General features: G+C 35.5%; 1 protein-coding gene and 1 long non-coding RNA gene across 11 annotated transcripts in view; one reads left to right on the top strand and one right to left on the bottom strand.

The window, feature by feature from the left end:
* LOC127864385 (uncharacterized) overlaps positions 1-11597 on the top strand; it is a 186464-nt gene that overhangs the window by 66905 nt on the left and 107962 nt on the right. The gene's annotated exons all lie outside the window — the stretch shown is intronic.
* Positions 4268-4893, bottom strand: LOC127864410 (uncharacterized). Its single transcript, XR_008041896.1, has 2 exons — positions 4500-4893; positions 4268-4405 (listed from the first exon to the last, which is right to left on the bottom strand). It is a non-coding gene; the product is annotated as an uncharacterized LOC127864410 (long non-coding RNA).

Genomic DNA, 11597 nt, shown 5'->3' with positions numbered 1-11597 from the left:
CACGTGCATCCAAAAACTAGGTCACCAGATCATATCTAATACGATTATTATCTCATTAAGGAATCAATATTGATGATACCACACCGAAGATGTGGACCATTGTTTCTTTAAATGTTTGCGTTATCAGGACGTTCGTGTGCAAATGTTTATAAACACGAGTATATTTCATCCAATTAGTGCATAAAAACTCATGTTTGGCATACAAACATTGACCTAGGAAGAAAATTGTAAGCTCGTTCAAGAAGTTCATTTATTAATCAAACGAACGAGACGATTTAAAGGGGCCTTTTCACAGATTTTGGCATGTTTTGAAGTTTTTCATTAAATGCTTTATATTGATAAATGTAAACATTGGATCTAAAAAGCTCCAGTAAAAAAAACAAGAATAAAATAAAAACATGCAAAAAGAAGCCTTCAGCAGGGCTCGAACCAGTGACCCCCGGAGTCCTGGAGTAAAAACCAATTAGACCGCTCGGCCATCCTGCCAAGTATGTATGAGAGATGTATTTTGTACTTTATATAAGCAATCTTAGTAGTTTCACAAAATTACACGACAATAACAGAACTCTCCAAATTATTAAATCGGTTCGCGTTGCAACGCTTAATAATTTCAGGTTTTTAAATCGTCAAAAGATGCATATAATGGCTATATTAGACCATGGTAAATGTTCAGTATTACTGTTTCCTCACAAATATCATAACTAAAACGAAAATTTGCGAATCTGAAACAACTTTTTTCAATTTTGTCAATTTACCAAAACTTAAAAAGATCCCTTTAAGTGCATGCTGTTCTGGTTTTATGCTGTTCGCATGTAGTCATTTTCACTTTGCTTCTGAACAGAAAATGGTAAAAAATAGGCCAAAACTAAATACTGTGCTAATAAGAAAAGTTCATGGAATATAATCCTATATAAAGATAAAATATGAAATCTGGGCTTAATGCATGTTTGTAAAATGTCGTCCCAGATTAGCATTAATGCATGTTCATAAAATGTCATCCCAGATTAACCTGCCCAATCCACAAAGGCTAATCAGTGACGGCACTTTCCACATAAACGGGTGGCTTCTTTTTAAGGATAATTCCTTAAAACAAAAGTACCATACAAGTGGAAAGTGTCGAACAGCAAAGGCTAATCTGAAACGACATTTTCCACATAGACTGGCTGATAATGTAAACGAGAATTCCCTTGAAAAATTCCATACAAGCGGATAGTTTCGAATTGAACAGGCCAATCTTGGACCACAACGCACATGCATTAAACCCGGTTTTCCCAAGGCGCGGCTCATATTTTTTAATCCAGATGTTCGACCATTTAAGTTTTAATGACCAACATCATACAATTTGCTTATAACATACGCATTGAAACTATCAAATAAAAGGTACTTAATATAATGATCCATCAAGAACGTAATATGATATACCAAGAAAAACAAGTTGACAAGCAAGGGGTCGTATAACTTCACTACGGAATAGATTTTACGGTTACTGGCGCACGTAGGTCATCTTGTGACGATATTTCTATCTGAAATACTTGTGAGTATCGGTGTTTTGGTACATCATAACCTTTGAATAGTAACTAGCTATAAGAATATTATTAATTTCAAACAACTGAACTATTTTATGTTGCTAAAGATGAACAAAGATGGACACACACAGCCGCTTTGTAGATTCGCCTTAGTTTAGTTTAGTCTAACCTATTTATTTTAGCTCGATTGCATGGAAAGCCTTAAACTTATTTGAAACGCTCCTGAGTCCATTTCCTCAGACTAGAACTAGTACTTGGTGTCTATGGGGAGATTTAAATAACGATTCGACAGCGGGGATCGAACACGTGACCTCCCGATCTCGAGGCGGACACCATATCTACTACGCCACGGCGACTGTATGTTTGTTTATCCTTTTAACGCTTTATTTCGAATTCTTAATGAATTTGGTGTTAGCTATATGATGCTTTGTTTCAACATCAATTTAATAAATTCGAGATGTTGTTGTCCTATTGATTATCGTTTTGTTTTTATGTAATCGTTTCTCAGACAGTCACAGTTCTAGTTTTCTGGTATGTGTTTAATTATTTAGTAATTAAATGGTCATTAAATTGAAGTGTCTTGTCTTTGTATTGCACATGCATCTGAATCGTGTCGCTATGAAGTTAACTGTTATTTAGCTTTTAATGTTTAACACATTTTTTGGACAAACATGCCTAAGTGTGAGGTCTGATCATCGGTCTAAAAAATATCCTGATTATATTATTATATTTATTGAGTTTCATAATTTGATAACATCTGAATGAAACTCGTCGGTTATTCAAATAATAAAGCGACCTGTTCATTTTCATTATTTGTGTGATTACTGTCCACAGATTTGTTTGCCTATTGCTCAGGGAAGCGGACAACGACAACGAGCGAGGCATGGTATTGTAATGCGCACGGGGGGCTTAGCCTTTTGCTAAAATTTTCGCTATGAAGAGACTAAATTTGAACGAAAAATATCATAAAAACGTAAAGTGTCGTACCTAATAAGCACGTGCAGGCTGCATTAAGCCCCGTTTTCATAGGCTAAATTATTTGAGCCGATTCGTTGCCTCGTGGTTACACACTGGCACCAGGGGGTCGAATGATTTGAGACCGCTCTCAAGCATGACCTTCTAGTATTTTTCGTTTTCATTAGACGTTCGACCAACTAAAAGGTCTTCACTGTGAGCACTAACTAAAAAGGTTCGTCGCTGGAACCGGAGATCATATGACCTGAGGTCGCATGTATCTATCATTATACATCATGATGCAGATGCCACGTCCTTTAAAGGAGCGGTTGCCGTATAGAGCTTCCTGGCGAATTAGTAAAAAAGTTATACACCCAATATGTATTTTATCGTCCATGCCTTTAATAGAAATATCAACGGCGCTCTGCTCCACCCATTCCCCTTGCATTTATTAGTCGACTCCTTATGGCTCGAAGTCGCGGGACCGACAAGAAAACTTTGATGGATATGACCTTCGAGCCGAAAGATTCATAATATTATTATTTGTTTGCTTACAAAAACAACAGCACAAACTAAACTTTAAGTCAAAGCGCCGAAGGCACTGAATTTGTTCGCTGTTTTATAATCTTAGACGCAATTCAGTTTTCAAAAGTATGTGTAGCTTTTTATATCGCAAGTTTGAAGTGACCACAACCAATTCAAATTTATAAAGAGTGTGTCTTAAAGCACATATTGAGACATGTTGTTAATCAGTGTGCACAGGCTAATCTTATTTGACATGCATTAAGCCCCTTTTTCCTGAAAGCAGCCAATATGTACAGATCTCAATGATAAACACTAGACTGACCAACGTTGTCTTACAAGCTGTTAAATAATTTTGAATGCATACACAAATGTTAGTGTACCAGTGGGAACTATAAACAGGCAGATGCGGTGGTTAGAGCAGACGCTCCTAGCCTAGCATTCGTCGTCTGCTTAATTTTACTGCAGTTATACACACAGGCAGTCACGGGTTACAGTTCCTAACGTAGTAAAGCCCATACTGATTTGCAAAATTGTCTCTACATTATTTGTGAGCTAACGCTCACAAATAAAAACGAAACAAAATTTTGCAAGTGTTGTAAAATTAACATTTTGAGTGTCTATGTTGCAGAGTGGAACGCTATTCGTCATTGGTCCGTGTAAGAAGAAATCTGCGTCGTACAACTCCATATAACAGCATACGGCGTATGTACGCTTGTCCGTCTGCGTCGTACAACACCATATAGCAGCATACGGCGTATGTACGCTTGTCCGTCTGCGTCGTACAACACCATATAGCAGCATACGGCGTATGTACGCTTATCCGGCACAGGCTTATCTGGGACGACACTTTACGCACGTGCATTAAGCCACGTTTTCCCAGAACGAGGCTCATATTTACCCAAAGATTCATCAAGTGTCATGTAGAAACATTCAGTGCGTATTGTGTTTGCTTAATGCCGGATATGTGAATGTTTGTATTTATTAAACATTGTTGAATATAAATGTGAATTACCGATACATATTTTATTAAAGAATCATTATTATATTACTATCGAATTATGTCAAGTGGTATATTCAATGATGATGCGATGAGAGTGATTATGACTGATGATAAATGATGATAACCGACGATAACTGAAGTTAACCGATGATAACCGAGGATAACTGACGTCAACCGATGATAACCGAGGATAACTGAAGTCAACCGATGATAACCGAAGCAATGGCTTTTGATTTCGTTATTATTACACAGAGCAAGCATGTTGTAATTTGTTAAATACATTTTAATCACCATATACCGTTAATAACATAATTTCGATAAAACAACCGTCACAATGTCGATTCACTTAATTGCGTCTGTCAGATCTTGTCCAGATTGTAACTTCATCATCGATGTACATCTGAAATAAAATACCAAAAAGCATCACTATTTGAAGACGGTGTTGTCGAGTGCAATGCATGTATGCATAACTAAAGAATCATAATCACACTTACAGGTCAGTTGTTGAATACTAGTATGAAGATTTAACAGCTGGACCTGACTGTAACTTTCTGATAAGTCTGGAGATGTTAAATGAATAACTGAAAACAAAAAACTGAAATATTTACTCCCAAGATCATTAAGGTATTAATTCAATCATGTATTGCAGTAACCTTTCAGATCTGGGGCATAGTTGTAAAAATCGGTTGAGCTGTAAAGGAAATACATTTATTAATAGAGTAAAGCGTCTGGAATGCATTGTAATGATAATTTTTAAAGTGCGTGTATTTTCTTACAAGGCGTTTAAAAGTGATATTATGGGCATTTTTCACTGTTGATTTGAGCTGAAAAGAATTAACAGGCCAAAAGAGTTAGTTAAAATGTGGTAACTGTCCAATTATCTGCAACTCATCTTTCTTCTAATTGTTTATAAAAATATATATTTTATTCGATATTTTACATGACTCACCCAGTCCTCTAAGCCGAAATGATACGTTCAACAAAATAGTGCCCTTGTGTCGTATGAACGAATCTGCACTAACACTCAATTTTGATTCACATTGAAATCGAATCATTTTCATATTCAAATGCATTATTTTTCTATTACCGGGATCTTGTTTTAGCATTATAGGATGTTGATGCTGCATTAACAAATATAAGTGTATATGAAGTGAAAACACCAAAAATAAAAAAAAACGGCTGCGATATACACCTATAAATTGTTAGATGCCCATAATATCACTTTCAATAGGCTGAACAGTATTTAAGCCTGACAGACACAGAGGAAGCGCGTTATATCTGACTCGCAGAGGTCCCGGATTTGAATCCTGTGGATTTCATTCAACTATTTTACTTGACATTATAGTTATTGCAGAATACGCCACACATAACAGTATGTTTTGGTAAAACCATTTAACGACACTTTCAATACCAAACATACACAGAGATTTGACTGGAACAAGCACTTTTTAAAACACGAATTTCAACGAGTACATAAAATACAGATTTTATGCTGCTTATGGCAGTGTAAAATACATCAGAATTACTTTTTTATTAGCCTGTGTTCTTGTTTAAAAGTTCATTGTGTACTGCACGGTTATACTTCACGCAAAGTGAAATTTTGTCACCGATTTCAGACGTATTCAAGGATGTATTCACATACCTTAATTAAGATATCGGCACAAACTGCAAGAACACTTGTCTTTTATGCACTTAAGATGTTTTTCAACTATATTTCAATAACTGAGATATTTGAACAAATAAAGCTTTTAACAGTGTGTTAACATTCTTCAAGCCTAGAGCAAGCAGGGGCGTATTTAGGTGGGGGGCTAGGGGGCTAAAGCCCCCCCAGCTGGCTGGCTAGACATGACTTTTAATAAAAATGAGCCCCTTACAGTTTCAATCCACTTGTGTATTTCCTGTCATATGTCCCTAATTAAGCCATAAACAGCTGTCTATTTGTGTGATTTGCCCCCAGGCATGTGTACAGACGATCTAACCTTCGTCAGCTAAACGCTTCATTGACTGTAAGTAATAAACTGCGCTATTTGATTGGCTGAAGAAGATACATTCAACTAATGAAATTCATCCATACATTTAAGCTATAGATAAATGTTTATAAATGGCTGCCGCATGAGACTTGTGAAAAACAATATTTCAATTTGTAGCAATTAAAGAGTTTAGACGAACGCAATGGACAATCATAATTATTTTTTCGGTAATATCTTTGATGAATTTAATTGGTATTAGCTCTTTAGAGTGATAATCCTTTTGAGTAACAAGTTATTGCCAGTGAAATTCAACTGCACACTTAATGAATGGCAATTATTTTATTTTATTTTATTTTTTTACAAATCGGGCTAATTGCTTTGATGTACATCCATACTTTTTAAAATTAAAAAAAACTCAAAAATGAAGAATTACTTTGCTATATGAAACTAAATCATTTTCTTAAAGCGTGACAACATCGAGGCAGCAACACCCGAATTAAACTACACAGAAACCTAACGACTCCCTTTGTTAACACTTTTGTGAACGAAATGGACACCCGATTCAGTGATTTGCAGACTAAGGCAGCCATGTGATTGAAGTTTATACCTGAACAAATGTGCGCCTCTCCTGTCAGTGCTAGTGACCTTGAATGGTTCATTGATGATCTCCCTTCCCCTCAGTCCCTCCCTGCTGAGTTGCACTTTATATGGCAGGCTATGTGGAAAGGTGTCATACACATTTTAATGTTGTACCTAAGTTGACCTAGTAGGATATCCAGCATGGTTAAATAGGAGGTCCACCCATCTTACTCTGTTAAAAAAGTTATGGATAAAGATAATGTCTCCCACCACTTCAGTGGTTGTAGAAACATTTGATTTACCCATGTGTGTCTGTCTGTCTGTGTGTCTGTCACACTTGATGTGTGAACTCAAGTTCTTATTTGTTTAACATGCACTTTTATCATGCAAAATGCTGATTAGATAGCAGGAAATCGTATTATTTTAAGGTGCCAATTAAAAAAAAAATTCGTCGAAGGAAGGGGACACCCCTCCCGCACCCTCCCCTGTTGAGCCCCCCCTCTAAAAAATTTCTGGATACGCCTCTGGCAAGACTGCCACTGATTTTGTCGCAATATGTGGCTTAAGGGATAAAAGATCAAGCATACGAAACAAGAGAGAATGGCGTGAATGGAATGCATGCGTATCGTTGTGTATTTTTGTAATCTTGTTCTCCAATCTGAAATTTAAATATATGGAGATCATCGTATTTGCTAGTAAGGTAATTCGAAAATTGAACACTTATTCTTCCCAATCGGATCCGCATCCCATCCCTTACATGCCCATTCATTTTGTCTATAATATTCACATCACTCATCTTGTCTAGCACTCCAATTGTCACACTGGACATTGGTCGAATAATCATTAAAATCGTTTTATAATCATGCTTGCAGATGAATTTCTGCATTATTAACATTCCATTATCTGTGGTTTTACCATTTAAATTACACTAATTTCAATGCCGAAATGATCGCATTATAATATTGGGGACGATTGAACTTTACCGGTACGCAACACTTAACATCAAACAGCTTACCCTAACCCTAACCCTTAACACCTAACACATAACAACTAACGCAACATCTTATAATCCATTTTATCCTATATATTTCCTTAGTATCGGGGGCTACAGCCCCCAAACCCCCGCTTTGTCGATAGTGGTAAACAACTGCGTACCGGTAAAGTTCAATCTAGCCTAATACTGCAACCTTTTAAAGCAATTTTCAAGCCTTTCTTTCCCCTATTGCAAACTTTTGTAATACTTTTAACGATCGATACGTTTTTTTATTAATTTCAATAAAAGGGCATGTCATACGAATGCAGGCACCAGTACAAACATCGTTTTGGCAGCCATATTTCGACAAAGAATTTTTCGACAAAAGCCCCATATAACAGAAAACGCAAATTAAAAGTTCATTTTGTTTAACTTAAAATGCAATTGACGTGATACACATACTGCAGAAACATGTGGATATTAGAAAAAGGCACATAATACAAGCCTTAGATTTTTAAATAGCTTTTATTCAAGAAGAGAAGAAGAACTCTTTAGAAATTCAATCGGGACACCTCGGACAATTCCGCCATATCGGCGATCGTCTCTCGGGTCAATCGGGACACCTCGGACAATTCCGCCATATCGGCGATCGGCGACGGTGTGGTGTAGCCCACTGTCCGATGCGTTCAGATTGTTTAGCATTGTGTCACATCGGTCTTACTGACCTGTGTGAATGCGCGCTAAGCATTGTGGGAAACGGACTTTTTTCCATCATGGCGTTGGTAAACATAATAAACACGGAAGTGAAAAATGGTAATTAATTATTATCAAAAACAGGCCCCATCAAACCGGGCCAGCTGTAATATATACATGGATGCAGTTTGTGCTTCAAAAGGAGCCACTTTTCATGTCAGTCTATTGTTTGTAAGAATCACTAAACAGGTAACTTAGACTAACTAAACACGTTGCAAGACTGAATCTTCGAAATAGTAAATAAATCAAAATCATAAATAAATATTTATAATTAAATACCTGCTGAAATTTGAGAACGTAAACGATTTAAAATAATCGCTGTGAACATTACAAGGAATCTTACATGTAGGCCTCATGTGTGAGAGGATTAATCAGGGATAAAATAAATGGAGTTCAAAGGATCCAACATTTTGAGGAGGACGTCATGGTATCTTGGACATTTGGCACTTTCATATATTTATTTAGTAGATACTGAAAATGCTGAATGTGCTAATTGCAACATCAAAGACGAGCAGGTGAGATTTTTACAGCTTTATTTTTCTTGACATAATGTTGTATGTTTTCCATTTAATTTATATGGCGCTCTAGTCTTATTTATAAGACGCGCAAAGAATTTATAGATACTTTTTATATGGGCTAAATTCTTTGCTCCAAATATTACCCATATAAAAAGTAGCTTAATATTTAAGAGCGTCAAAAATTTGGACTAATGGCGCTCAATTTTAGCTAGGCTGTTTTCGGGGGAAACCCTAGGTATTGTCATAGCTCGTCGTCAGATGTCCGCGTCGTGCTAAAATCTTTACATCGGCTCTAATATCAAAGTGCTTCCACCTATCACATTGAAACCTCACATGTATATGCATCGTGATGTTTTCTACACGCCACACCCATTTTGGGGTCACTCGGTCAAAGGGCAAGGTCACTAACCTCTAAAAAATTCTTTTAATAAATCATTTATTCAAAACTGCACCGCAGCCTAGCTTGGCACCCATAATGTGGTGCTCTTGTTTATATATAATTTTAAAAATGTATTAATAACCAGAATAGTTTATGCATGTATAAATAAAAAGATACAGCCATGAACAGTGTGTTTTAATTTTTAATAAATATGCTTTGATTGCGTATATGCAAAACAATGAAGTCCATATATTGTTAACTGATTTTAAAATGTTGAATGTCACACATTATGTACCAGTCCGTTTATGTACCGACACTTTATGTACCACTATCTGACACTTTATGTACCATATTTATAATATAAAGAGATAACTAATTTAATATAAATGTGTGTTATTGATGAAATGTATTTTGTGTGATAGTATTTATGAATTTAGACTTATATATTGGCCATAGATTTTATATTTTGTCAGATTGTCTAAGTGTCACTGAGTGTCTTAGTTTAATTAATTAGCCCAAGTACATGTAGTACTTAATAAATGACTTATTAGTCTTACCTGAAATTGAAGTAAATTATAAAAATTCATTTGTCTCTTATCTTATCCTGACTAAGTCTAAAATGTTTGCATTATATTGTATAATTGAAATGTGATACTTTGAAGAGAAGAGAGAATGACCTTAATGTTCAAACTGTAAAAAAATCAAATTATTTCCTTCTTTAGACTTTAATCATGTTTAGAGAATGACCTTAATTCATTAGGACTGCTATGAATGAATGGACAATAACACCTATATTTTATGTAGGTGGTACATAAATGTAAAGTACCGGTAGTACATAAAAGGTCTGGTCCATGTACATAAGGTGTTACACCCTAAAATGTTCATGGTATCAGTGTTTCAGTAATGTAGTGTTTCTTATTATGTATTGCTTACGTTGTTTTGTTTCAAATTTGCATTTATTTTACAGCATTTTCAGTCATTTTGTGAATTCCATGTTTTTTGTAATAAGGTGAATTATGTTGTACATGGCGTCAAATATTAATTCATGGTCGCTATGGTGTAGAGAATGATGTCCGCTGGGCGTGGGTTCAATCAATACTCTGGGAGTTCTCATTATCGTCTCCATGGACAACAAGTTCTGGTGTACCAAGTAGTAGTAGTAGTAGTAGTAGTAGTGGTGGTGGTTGTGGTGGTGGTGGTGGTAGTAGTAGTAGTAGTAGTAGTAGTAGTAGTAGTAGTAGTAGTAGTAGTAGTAGTAGTAGTAGTAGTAGTAGTAGTAGACTAGTAGTAGTAGAAGTAAGATCAGTAGTAGCAGTCGTAGTTGTTGTTCTTGTTGTAGTAGTAGATAATTAATTAATTAGTAGTAGTAGTAGTAAGAGTTGTAATGGTTGTGTTTGTATTTGTATTGAATTCTGATAATACAACACAATGATGCTGCTGCTAACGATGATGATGATGAATATGATAATGCTGCTGCTGATTGTGATAATGATTATATGATGGGACTTTGGTATTATAAAATTTGTGAGGTTCAAACACAAAACGTGTTGGGTAATAAAACTTCTCATTTTATGACAAAAGAGCTAGATTTAGAGTAAAAAATAAGTATAAAATTCCCTAATAGGAAAGGTACCATTAAAGGACCATGACTTGTGGGCTTCATCAAAAGCAATGTATGAAACAGTTATATCTCTTTCAAATGCACTCAATATTGCTGTTCCAATTGATATGCTCAGAAATGCTTCTGGATGGGCATACACCAATGAGTACTTTCCTTCAGTTATTTCTTCTAAAGACACATTAACAACACTGTCGCCCTTAGCAGGAATTCCGGACGCTCCCCCTAAGATGTTCCCTCCCCAGACATTTCCCCCATTTTAGTTTTAGTGCTTACATTACCCCACCCCCCACCCCACAATAAATTTATAATGGTTTGATTGAAGCATAATCTTGATTTATTATCAAAATGATTTTTTTGCTTATGTAATCTTATGTAATTAACTTTTTTTATGAAGCAGCTTGTTTGTTGTTTTCTTTGGATTAATCATTCATTATTTTTGTTAAACTGTTTAAGGAGTGCATGTAAATCATTAGTAAGACGTGCATGTTGGTGTACTAGAGGAATACTAGAGGAATACATGGGATATTCTCAAAATCTTACACATGTTTTTTTGAATATAATTAAATAGGATCAATTGATGAATTAATTCAGTTTGAGTCAACTTGGGCTGGGTTGTGGAACTAAAGTTATTTGTTGTTTTTAATCCAATTAAATAGGGTACTATGTAACTATCAAAGAAAATATGCATTCATACGCATATAAGCCAAGTTTTGGATGTCACTGATATTTTCAATTTTACTAGTACCTAATTAAGACTAATTAAAACAGAATTGGACTTTCCTTGCAAAGTATTTATTAT

This window comes from Dreissena polymorpha, chromosome 1, assembly GCF_020536995.1.
Source record: "Dreissena polymorpha isolate Duluth1 chromosome 1, UMN_Dpol_1.0, whole genome shotgun sequence".
NCBI classification, from domain to species: Eukaryota; Metazoa; Mollusca; class Bivalvia; order Myida; family Dreissenidae; genus Dreissena; species Dreissena polymorpha.
Note: the sequence above shows the minus strand (reverse complement) of the source record. Positions and strands in the feature narration are given on the sequence as shown.